The sequence below is a fragment of the Oncorhynchus mykiss genome, chromosome 13, assembly GCF_013265735.2.
Source record: "Oncorhynchus mykiss isolate Arlee chromosome 13, USDA_OmykA_1.1, whole genome shotgun sequence".
Taxonomy (NCBI): domain Eukaryota; kingdom Metazoa; phylum Chordata; class Actinopteri; order Salmoniformes; family Salmonidae; genus Oncorhynchus; species Oncorhynchus mykiss.
Window position 1 is genome coordinate 5,980,852 of NC_048577.1, and position 10,000 is coordinate 5,990,851.

Consider the following 10,000-nt stretch of genomic DNA (forward strand, 5'->3'; position numbering starts at 1 on the left):
AATGTTAAACGGGGCCGAGGTGGAATCATTATTTGGCATAAGCAGGACTTAGCACTGAATGAAATGAAAATATGTACCACTCACATTTGGCTAAAACTTAACAAAGGTACAATCTATTGTGACAATGATGTATACATATGTGCAGCTTATGCTCCTCCTTCAGATTCATCATATTATGATGATCAGTTTTTTGACAATCTCCAGACAGAAATCCTTACATTTCAGGCACATGGTAAAGTGCTTCTTTGTGGAGATTTCAATGCAAGAACAGGTTCTGAGCCTGACTACACTGATGCGGGAGGTAACCACCACATATTTGGACACCCCTCCTTGTACAGTAGCCCTCTTATAAACAGAAACAGTCCTGACCAAATACTGAACAAAAATGGGAAGGAGTTAGTGCATCTCTGTCGAGCCTGAGGCCTGTACATGCTTAATAGTAGAATCAGAGGGGACTCTTTAGGTCCCTTCACTTACTGCTCAGCTCTTGGGACAAGTGTAGTCGATTATGCCCTCAGTGACATCGACCCCTCCCCCATTAGTGCATTCACTGTCAGACCACAGACACCATTGTCAGATCACAGTCAGATCAACGTGTTTCTGAAGAAATTAACCGGCAATATTCATTCAAAAAAACAGCCCAATAAACTCTACAACATAAACCAATCGTACAGATGGGCTCCAAACAGTGCAGAGACATTCATTGAAACATTGAACTGAAATGAAATGATGAACTCTATACAGTTTTTCAATAACTCACAGTACCAAAACAATAAAGATGGTGTCAATTCAGCTACCCAAAACATCAACTGCATATTCCAAAAAGCAGCATCAAAAGCAAATTTGAGAAAACCAAAGCAATGCAACATCAGAAGCAAAAATCTAAATGTTTCTGACAAATGGTTTGATAATGAATGTAAAACAATTAGAAAACACCTAAGACAAATGTCAAACAAAAAACATAAGCAGCAAAACAACCCAGAGCTACGATATGAATACTTTGAAACTCTGAAACAGTATAAACAAACACTGAAATGCAAGAAATTGAATTATAACAACAAGACACTTGATGAAATTGAAAACGCAATTGACCAAAATCAGTTCTGGGACATATGGAACAATTTAAACACAACAAAGCCACAAGAATTAGCCATACAAGATGTAGGAATTTGGAAAACTTATTTTGATAATCTATACAAAAACATCCCACAAAAAGACTTACAACAGAACCAATTAGAAATTAAAGAAAAATGTAACATCCTTGAATCAGTCATTAAAAACAACCAAAATCCATTAGATTACCCAATAACACAACAAGAACTAAATGAAATGCTAAAATCTATTAAAACAAAGAAGGCTTGTGGTGTAGACAACATCAGAAATTAAATGCTGAAAAACAGCACACCTGAGTTGCAAAATGCTGTGCTTAAATTGTTCAACATGGTGTTAACTTCTGGCTGCTTCCCTGATGTCTGGAACCAGGGGCTCATCTCCCCTATCCACAAAAGTGGAGACAAATCAGACCCCAATAATTACAGGGGAATTTGCGTCAACAGTAACTTGGGAAAGATTTTCTGTAGCATTTTGAATTCAAGAATTCAAACCTTTCTTCAAGAAAAAAATGTAATAAGTAAATGTCAAATTGGCTTTCTTCCTAACCATCGCACTACTGACCATATATACACCTTACACACACTAATTAATAAACACGTCCACCAAAAAAAAGAGGGCAAAATCTTTGCTTGCTTTATTGACTTTAAAAAAGCATTTGATTCGATTTGGCATGAAGGGCTATTCTACAAAATTCTACGAAGTGGGCTTGGTGGTAAGGTGTATGACTTAATAAAATGTATGTACACAGAAAACAAGTGTGCAATAAAAATCAAAAACCAAAGAACAGAATTTTTTTCACAATGTCGAGGTGTGAGACAAGGCTGCAATTTGAGTCCAAATCTTTTCAACATTTATATCAATGAATTAGCAGACATGTTGGACCAATCTCCAGCCCCAGGACTCACACTATTTGACACAGAGGTGAAATACCTGCTATATGCTGATGACTTGGTACTTCTATCACCAACCAAAGAAGGTCTTCAACAAAACATTAATATTCTGGAGCAATATTGCCATAATTGGGTCCTGGCAGTAAATTTCCAAAAAACTAAAATCATGATTTTCCAAAAAAAAACCAGATGTCAGAAACACAAATGTAAATTCACCCTGAACAACACCTTAATTGAACACACAAAACATTACACCTACCTTGGTCTGACCATATCTGCATCGGGAAACTTTAATATGGCAGTGAAGGCACTCAAAGAAAAAGCCCGCAGAGCAATGTATGCAATAAAAATGAAATTATTCAAAATCAACATCCCAATTAGAATTTGGACTAAAATATTTGACAGTGTAATCCTACCAATAGCACTTTATGGAAGTGAGGTTTGGGGGCCACTCAATAAACTGGATTTTAAAATGTGGGACAAACATCCAATTGAAGCCCTACATGCAGAATTCTGTCGGAAAATTCTACAAGTCCAGAGAAATACACCAACTAATGCATGTAGGGCAGAATTGGGCCGTTTTCCAGTAATAATGAAAATACAGAAAAGATCATTAAAATTTTGGCTACATCTAAATTCAAGTCCAAATTCGAGTCTGCAATTTAAAGCACTTCAAGCCCAAGAGCTGAGCCCAGAAACGAGCCCTCTCAGTCAGCTGGTGTTGGACCTCACCAATCAAGCTGACACCAGCACTGCTTCAAAAGAAAGAATTCCAATAAACAAAATCATGAACCAATCAAAGGAATCATACTTACAATACTGGAAAAACGAAACAAAATCCCAAAGCCGACTAAATTGCTATCTGACCCTAAACAGAGAATATGAATTGGCTGATTATCTCTACTCTGTCAGAGATACGAAGCAGAGACAGATCCTTACCAAGTACAGGCTGAGTGACCACCGATTGGCAATAGAAACCGGCAGACATAAAAAGACATGGCTACCCAAAGAGGAGCGTGTATGTGGTCACTGCATGACAGGGGAGGTAGAGACAGAGATGCACTTTCTCCTTTACTGTGATAAATATTCCTCACAAAGAGATTCATTATTCACAGAAATGACTACATATATTCCACATTTTTACAAATTGAACCCAGAGGAAAAACTAAGAATACTCATGGGCGAAGGAGCAATGGCTCCTCTTGCAGCCAAATATGTATTTTCCTGCCATAGCCTGAGGGACACTGAATAATAACATCTGCATAGTAAACAGTAACTTACTTATTATTACTATTATTGTTATTACTATAATTATTAATGTTTACTGTAGACTGTTACCATTTTATTGTATTTATTTTTGTATTATTATTTACTACCATTTTATATTATTATTTGCTATCATTTACAATTTTGTTACAATGTATATTGTATACATTGTTGCTTTGGCAATATTGACACAATGTTTTTCATGCCAATAAAGCAGCTTGAATTTGAATTTGAATTTGAATTTGAGAGAAAAAGAGAGAGAGAGAGAGAGAGAGAGACAGAGAGAGAAAGAGAGAGAAAGAGAGAGACAGAGACAGAGAGAGACAGAGAGACAGGGAGAGAGACAGAGAGAGAAAGAGAGAGAAAGAGAGAGACAGAGACAGAGAGAGACAGAGAGACAGGGAGAGACAGAGAGACAGGGAGAGACAGAGAGACAGAGAGAGAGACAGAGAGAGAAAGAGAGAGAAAGAGAGAGACAGAGACAGAGAGAGACAGAGAGACAGGGAGAGACAGAGAGACAGAGAGAGAGACAAATCCAAAACAAAACCAAAACAAATCTTTGAAAACAAATCCAATTTTGAAAAACTCCCATATCTACTGGGTGAAATTCCACAGTGTGCCATCACAGCAGCAAGATTTGTGACCTGTTGCCACGAGAAAAGGGCAACCAGTGAAGAACACACACCATTGTAAATACAACCCATATTTATGCTTATTTATTTTATCTTGTGTCCTTTAACCATTTGTACATTGTTAAAACACTGTATATATATATATAATATGACATTTGTAATGTCTTTACTGTTTTGAAACCTCTGTATGTGTAATGTTTACTGTTAATTTTTGTTGTTTTTCACTTTATATTTTCACTTTGTATGTTGTCTACCTCACTTGCTTTGGCAATGTTAACACATGTTTCCCATGCCAATAAAGCCCTTGAATTGATAGAGAGAGAGAGAGAGAGAGAGAGAGAGAGGAAGGATAGTGAGAGAGAGAGAGAGAGAGAGAGAGAGAGAGAGAGAGAGAGATAGAATGCACAAACATTAACATGAACACTTGAGAGAGGGAGAGAGAGAGAGAGAGAGAGTGAGAGAGAGAGAGAGAGAGATAGATCGAGAGGGAGAAAGATAGATAGAGAGAGAGAAAGAGAGAGAGAGAGAGTGAGAGGAAGGATAGTGAGAGAGAGAGAGAGAGAGAGAGAGAGAGAGAGAGAGAGAGATAGAATGCACAAACATTAACATGAACACTTGAGAGAGGGAGAGAGAGAGAGAGAGAGAGTGAGAGAGAGAGAGAGAGATAGATCGAGAGGGAGAAAGATAGATAGAGAGAGAGAGAAAGAGAGAGAGAGAGAGTGAGAGAGGGAGGGGGATAGAGAGAAATAGAGAGAGAGAGAGAGAGAGAGAGAGAGAGAGAGAGAGAGGGAGGGGAGAGAGAGAGAGTTGCGGGGGGAGAGAGAGAGAGAGAAGGGGAGAGAGTGAGAGAGTGGGGGAGACAGAGGAAGAGGAGAGAGAGAGAAAGAGAATGCAAAGCATTAACACATAAACACTTGAGGAGAGAAGTGAGGAGGAGGCAGAAAGCTGATCACATCCCAGTGAGAATAAAAATGAGAACCAGAGAAGAAACAAAGTACACAACAACAACAACACCACACAACACACCACAATACAACAACACTACACAACACACCACAATACAACAACACTACACAACACACCACAATACAACAACACTACACAACACACCACGATACAACAACACTACACAACACACCACAATACAACAACACTACACAACACACCACAATACAACAACACTACACAACACACCACAATATAACAACACCACACAACACACCACAATACAACAACACTACACAACACACCACAATACAACAACACTACACAACACACCACAATACAACAACACTACACAACACACCACAATACAACAACACTACACAACACACCACAATACAACAACACTACACAACACACTACAATACAACAACACTACACAACACACCACAATATAACAACACCACACAACACACCACAATACAACAACACTACACAACACACCACAATATAACAACACTACTCAACACACAACAATACACAGCACAACACACCATACATAGAATAATATCATTATCCCCCGTCCCCACCTACAGAATCATAAAACACGGGACGAGATGTTAAAAACTGTCCATTGTGCCAATAGATGGAATGCACTCACATGAGATTTGCCGTGATGTTGATAGAGTGGCATGGGAGGTTTATTTCTTAGGCTGGGTTAAGATGTCAATTTTGGGACACATCCTCAGTAGTGTGCCTTCGAATCAGTGGATGTTTCGGCCTTTAATCACTAAACACCCTCATCAAAAGTGGCCAGCTAAAGGGTGATCAAGCCTTAGCTTGTGTCCCATGCCCAATTAAGATGTCCCACGGGACTATGCAAGGCAGGGGCGTCCTCTTCCCTGAGCCAGCCCTACAGCTGACCGCATACCTCATATGTCCTCCTCAAGTTGGAGGGATCTGAATTGGGTTCTCAGGTGGGGGTGGGGGGTCATGAAGTTATAGCCCAGCAAGGGTCCTTCCGTTTGATCCAGATCCACTGGCTGCCTCTTTCAGCTGCTTGAGAAACTGCTCTGACGGTCTGCCGCAGAGCCTGTCCATGGATTCCAAGTTCTTTCAGCAACCTGATGGTGGAAGAAGCCACAAATCCTCTGCATCCCACTTCAACTGGCCAGACTTTTGCATTCCAGCCACGCTGAGTTGCGTCTGCTGCCAACTCTGTGTAACGCAGTTTCTTACGCTCGTAGGCCTCTTCAACAGAGTTTTCCCACGGGACTGTGAGCTCTATGATGTACACAACCTTTCGTGAAGGGGACCAGAGTACCATGTCTGGCCTAAGGTTGGTAGAAGCAATCTCAGGTGGAAAAATTAGTTGCTGGCCAATATCGACAAGCATCTTCCAGTCCCGGGCCATGGCTAGGTGTCCAGTTTCTGGCTTCGTAGGAGGATGCTTGGGCCTTTTCTATCCCTCCCGGATGAATGTTGTTGTTTTGACAGGATTGCTTGTTTTTGGAGGTAATGAATTGGTTGCACTCCTCTTGGTCTCAAGTGCTGCAGCCAGGCTCTTGAGGACCTGATTGTGCCTCCAGGTGTAGCGGCCTTGTGAGAGGCTGGTCTTGCAACCTGTCATTATATGCCTGAGAGTCGCTGGAGCTGGGCAGAGGGGGCAGGTCGAGTCCTCGCCATACCATTGATGTAGATTTTTTGGTGATGGAAGCACATCATAAACAGCTCTTATGATGAAACTGATGTTGCTTGCCTCCATTTGCCAAAGCTCACTCCAGTTGATCTTTCTCCTCTCCAGGCCTTCCCACCGCGTCCATTGCCCTTGTTTAGCAAGAGAGACAGCCTTTGCACTTCGTGCTGTCTCCTCCTGTCTGCGCACCTCCTCAACCACCAGCTTTCTGCGTTCAGATGTTGTTGCCTTATGGAACGTTGGTTTGCTTGCTGCCAGGCCAAAGCCTACTCTTCCATGCTGGATATTCCCCACAATGTCTTGGTGTCTCAGGGCTGATGTTGCTTGTTGCACAGCCTTGGATGATGTCCATTTCCGTCCAGTTTGTAGGGGAGGTGCAGCCTTGCTAATGGTCTGGTCTTTGGAGTCCTTCAATGTCATCTGAAGTCTTACTTTAGAGCACTTGTACTCCTCCGTTAGACTTGTAAGAGGTAGTTCAAGGACCCCTTTGCCATAGAGGCCGATGTTACTCAGGCATCGTGGGACACCCAGCCATTTCTTCACGTATGAGGTAATGGTTCGCTCCATCTTCTCCACTGTTGTTATTGGGACCTCATAGACGGTGAGTGGCCACATTACCCGGGGGAGAAGTCCAAACTGTAGGCACCAAAGCTTGAGCTTCCCAGGCAGTAGGGTCTTGTTGATATTCTCAAGACCGTCGGCGATGTCCTGCCTTACTTGCTGCACTTGATCTTTATCCCGGAAGCTTTCGTTGTACCATCTACCCAGGCTCTTGATGGGTTGCTCAGACACCGTTGGTATCGGGTCATCTCCAATGCAGAACCTCACATCTTTAAGCTGTCCCTTGACTATGGAGATGCTTCGAGATTTGCTTGGCTTGATTTTCATCCGGGCCCACTTGATGTTATCCTGCAGCTTTGCAAGTAGCCGCCTGGTGCATGCTGCAGTGGTGGTCAGTGTAGTCATGTCATCCATGTATGCTCGGATAGGTGGGAGACGGAGACCTTCCTTAGTTCTCTCACCGCCGACCACCCATCTCGATGCCCTGATGATGACTTCCATGGCCATAGTGAAGGCCAGAGGAGAAATTGTACAGCCTGCCATTATGCCTACTTCCAAGCGCTGCCATGTTGTTGTGAAGCACAATTGCAGGTCTTGGAAATAGGCATTTACCAGTGTAGTAATGGGTTCTGGTACGTGGAAAATGTTGAAGGATTCCCAGAGGAGTTCATGGGGAACTGAGCCAAAGGTATTGGCCAGGTCGAGGAAGATGACATAGAGGTCTCTCTTGTCCTTCTTAGCCGTTTGGATCTGGTGCCAAATCATACTAGTATGTTCCAAGCAACCAGAGAAACCAGGAATGCCTGCTTTCTGTACAGATGTATCAATGTACTTGTTCCTTTCCAGATAAGTGGACAGCCTCTGTGCTATTATACTGAAAAAGATCTTCCCTTCGACGTTGAGAAGGGAGATTGGTCGGAATTGACTGATATCTGTCGCATCCTTCTCTTTCGGGATTAGCACACCACCAGCCCTTCGCCACACTTTTGGTATTATTTCCTTCTGCCACACTATCCCCATGAGCTTCCAAAGAAAGTGTAGAACATCCGGGGCATTCTTGTAGAGCTTGTATGGTACTCCATTAGGCCCAGGAGCCGAGGCCGCTCTTGCTCTTTGGACAACGTTCTCTACTTCCCTCCATTTTGGAGGGTCAGTGTCCAGATTGAATTCTGGTGGTTGAATAGGTGGGATGTCATGTGGGATGATTATCTGCTCATGCCTTTTCATGTCCTGGTGGACCTTTTCCAGATGTTCTTCCAGTTCTGGCTTTGGAGTTTTTAGGATTCCGCAAGAGATCTTTGACAAACTTAAAGGGGTTTTTATAGAACCGTGTTCTTGAGTGTTCCTTCTTCCTACAAAGTTTCCTTAAGTTTTCCCCCCTCCCCACCTACACATAGAATAATAGAAAAATTCAACCCCTCCCCACCTACACATAGAATAATAGCAAAATTCAACCCCTCCCCACCTACACATAGAATAATAGCAAAATTCAACCCCTCCCCACCTAAACATAGAATACTATCATTATCACCCCTCCCCCACCTACACATAGAATAATATCATTATCACCCCTCCCCACCTACACATAGAATAATGTCATTATCCCCCCCTCCCCAACTACACATAGAATAATATCAATATCCCCCCTCCACCCTCCCCACCTACACATAGAATAATATCATTACCCCACTCCCCACCTACACATAGAATACTATCATTATCCTCCCCCTCCCCACCCACACATAGAATAATATCATTATCCTTCCTCCTCCCCAACTACACATAGAATAATATCATTATCTCCCCCCTCCCCACCTACACATAGAATAATATAATTATCCTCCCTCCCCCTCCCCACCTACACATAGAATAATATCATTACCCCCCCCCCCTCCCCACCTACACATAGAATAATATCATTACCCCCCCTCCCCACCTACACATAGAATAATATAATTATCACCCCTCCCCACCTACACAAAGAATAATATCAATGTCGTCCCCCTCCCCACCTACACATAGAATAATATCATTATCCTCCCCTCCCCACTACACATAGACTAATATCATTTTCACCCCCCTCCCCACCTACACATAGAATAATATCATTATCCACGTCCTCCCCACCTACACATAGAATACTATCATTATCACCCCTCCCCCACCTACACATAGAATAATATCATTATCACCCCTCCCCACCTACACATAGAATAATATCATTATCCCCCCCTCCCCAACTACACATAGAATAATATCAATAATCCCCCCCCCTCCACACCTACACATAGAATAATAACATTGTCCACGTCCTCCCCACCTACACATAGAATACTATCATTATCACCCCTCCCCCACCTACACATAGAATAATATCATTATCACCCCTCCCCACCTACACATAGAATAATATCATTATCCCCCCTCCCCAACTACACATAGAATAATATCAATAATCCCCCCCCTCCACACCTACACATAGAATAATATCATTATCCCCCCTCCCCACCTACACAATTAATAATATCATTATCCTCCCCTCCCCTCCCCAACTACACATATAATAATATCATTATCCTCCCCTCCCCTCCCCACCTACACATATAATAATACCATTATCCTCCCCCCTCCCCACCTACACATAGAATAATATCATTATCTTCCCTCCACACCTACACTTAGAATAATATCATTATCCCCCCTCCTCCACACCTACACAAATAATAATATCATTGTCCACCCCCCTCCCCTCCCCAACTACACATAGAATAATATCAATAATCCCCCCCCTCCACACCTACACATAGAATAATATCATTATCCCCCCTCCCCACCTACACAATTAATAATATCATTATCCTCCCCTCCCCTCCCCAACTACACATATAATAATATCATTA

At 42.3% G+C, this 10,000-nt stretch overlaps 1 protein-coding gene across 9 annotated transcripts in view; it reads right to left on the reverse strand.

Moving 5' to 3' along the window:
* Positions 1-10,000, reverse strand: part of LOC110519495 (adhesion G protein-coupled receptor E2-like) — a 248,464-nt gene that overhangs the window by 152,452 nt on the left and 86,012 nt on the right. The gene's annotated exons all lie outside the window — the stretch shown is intronic.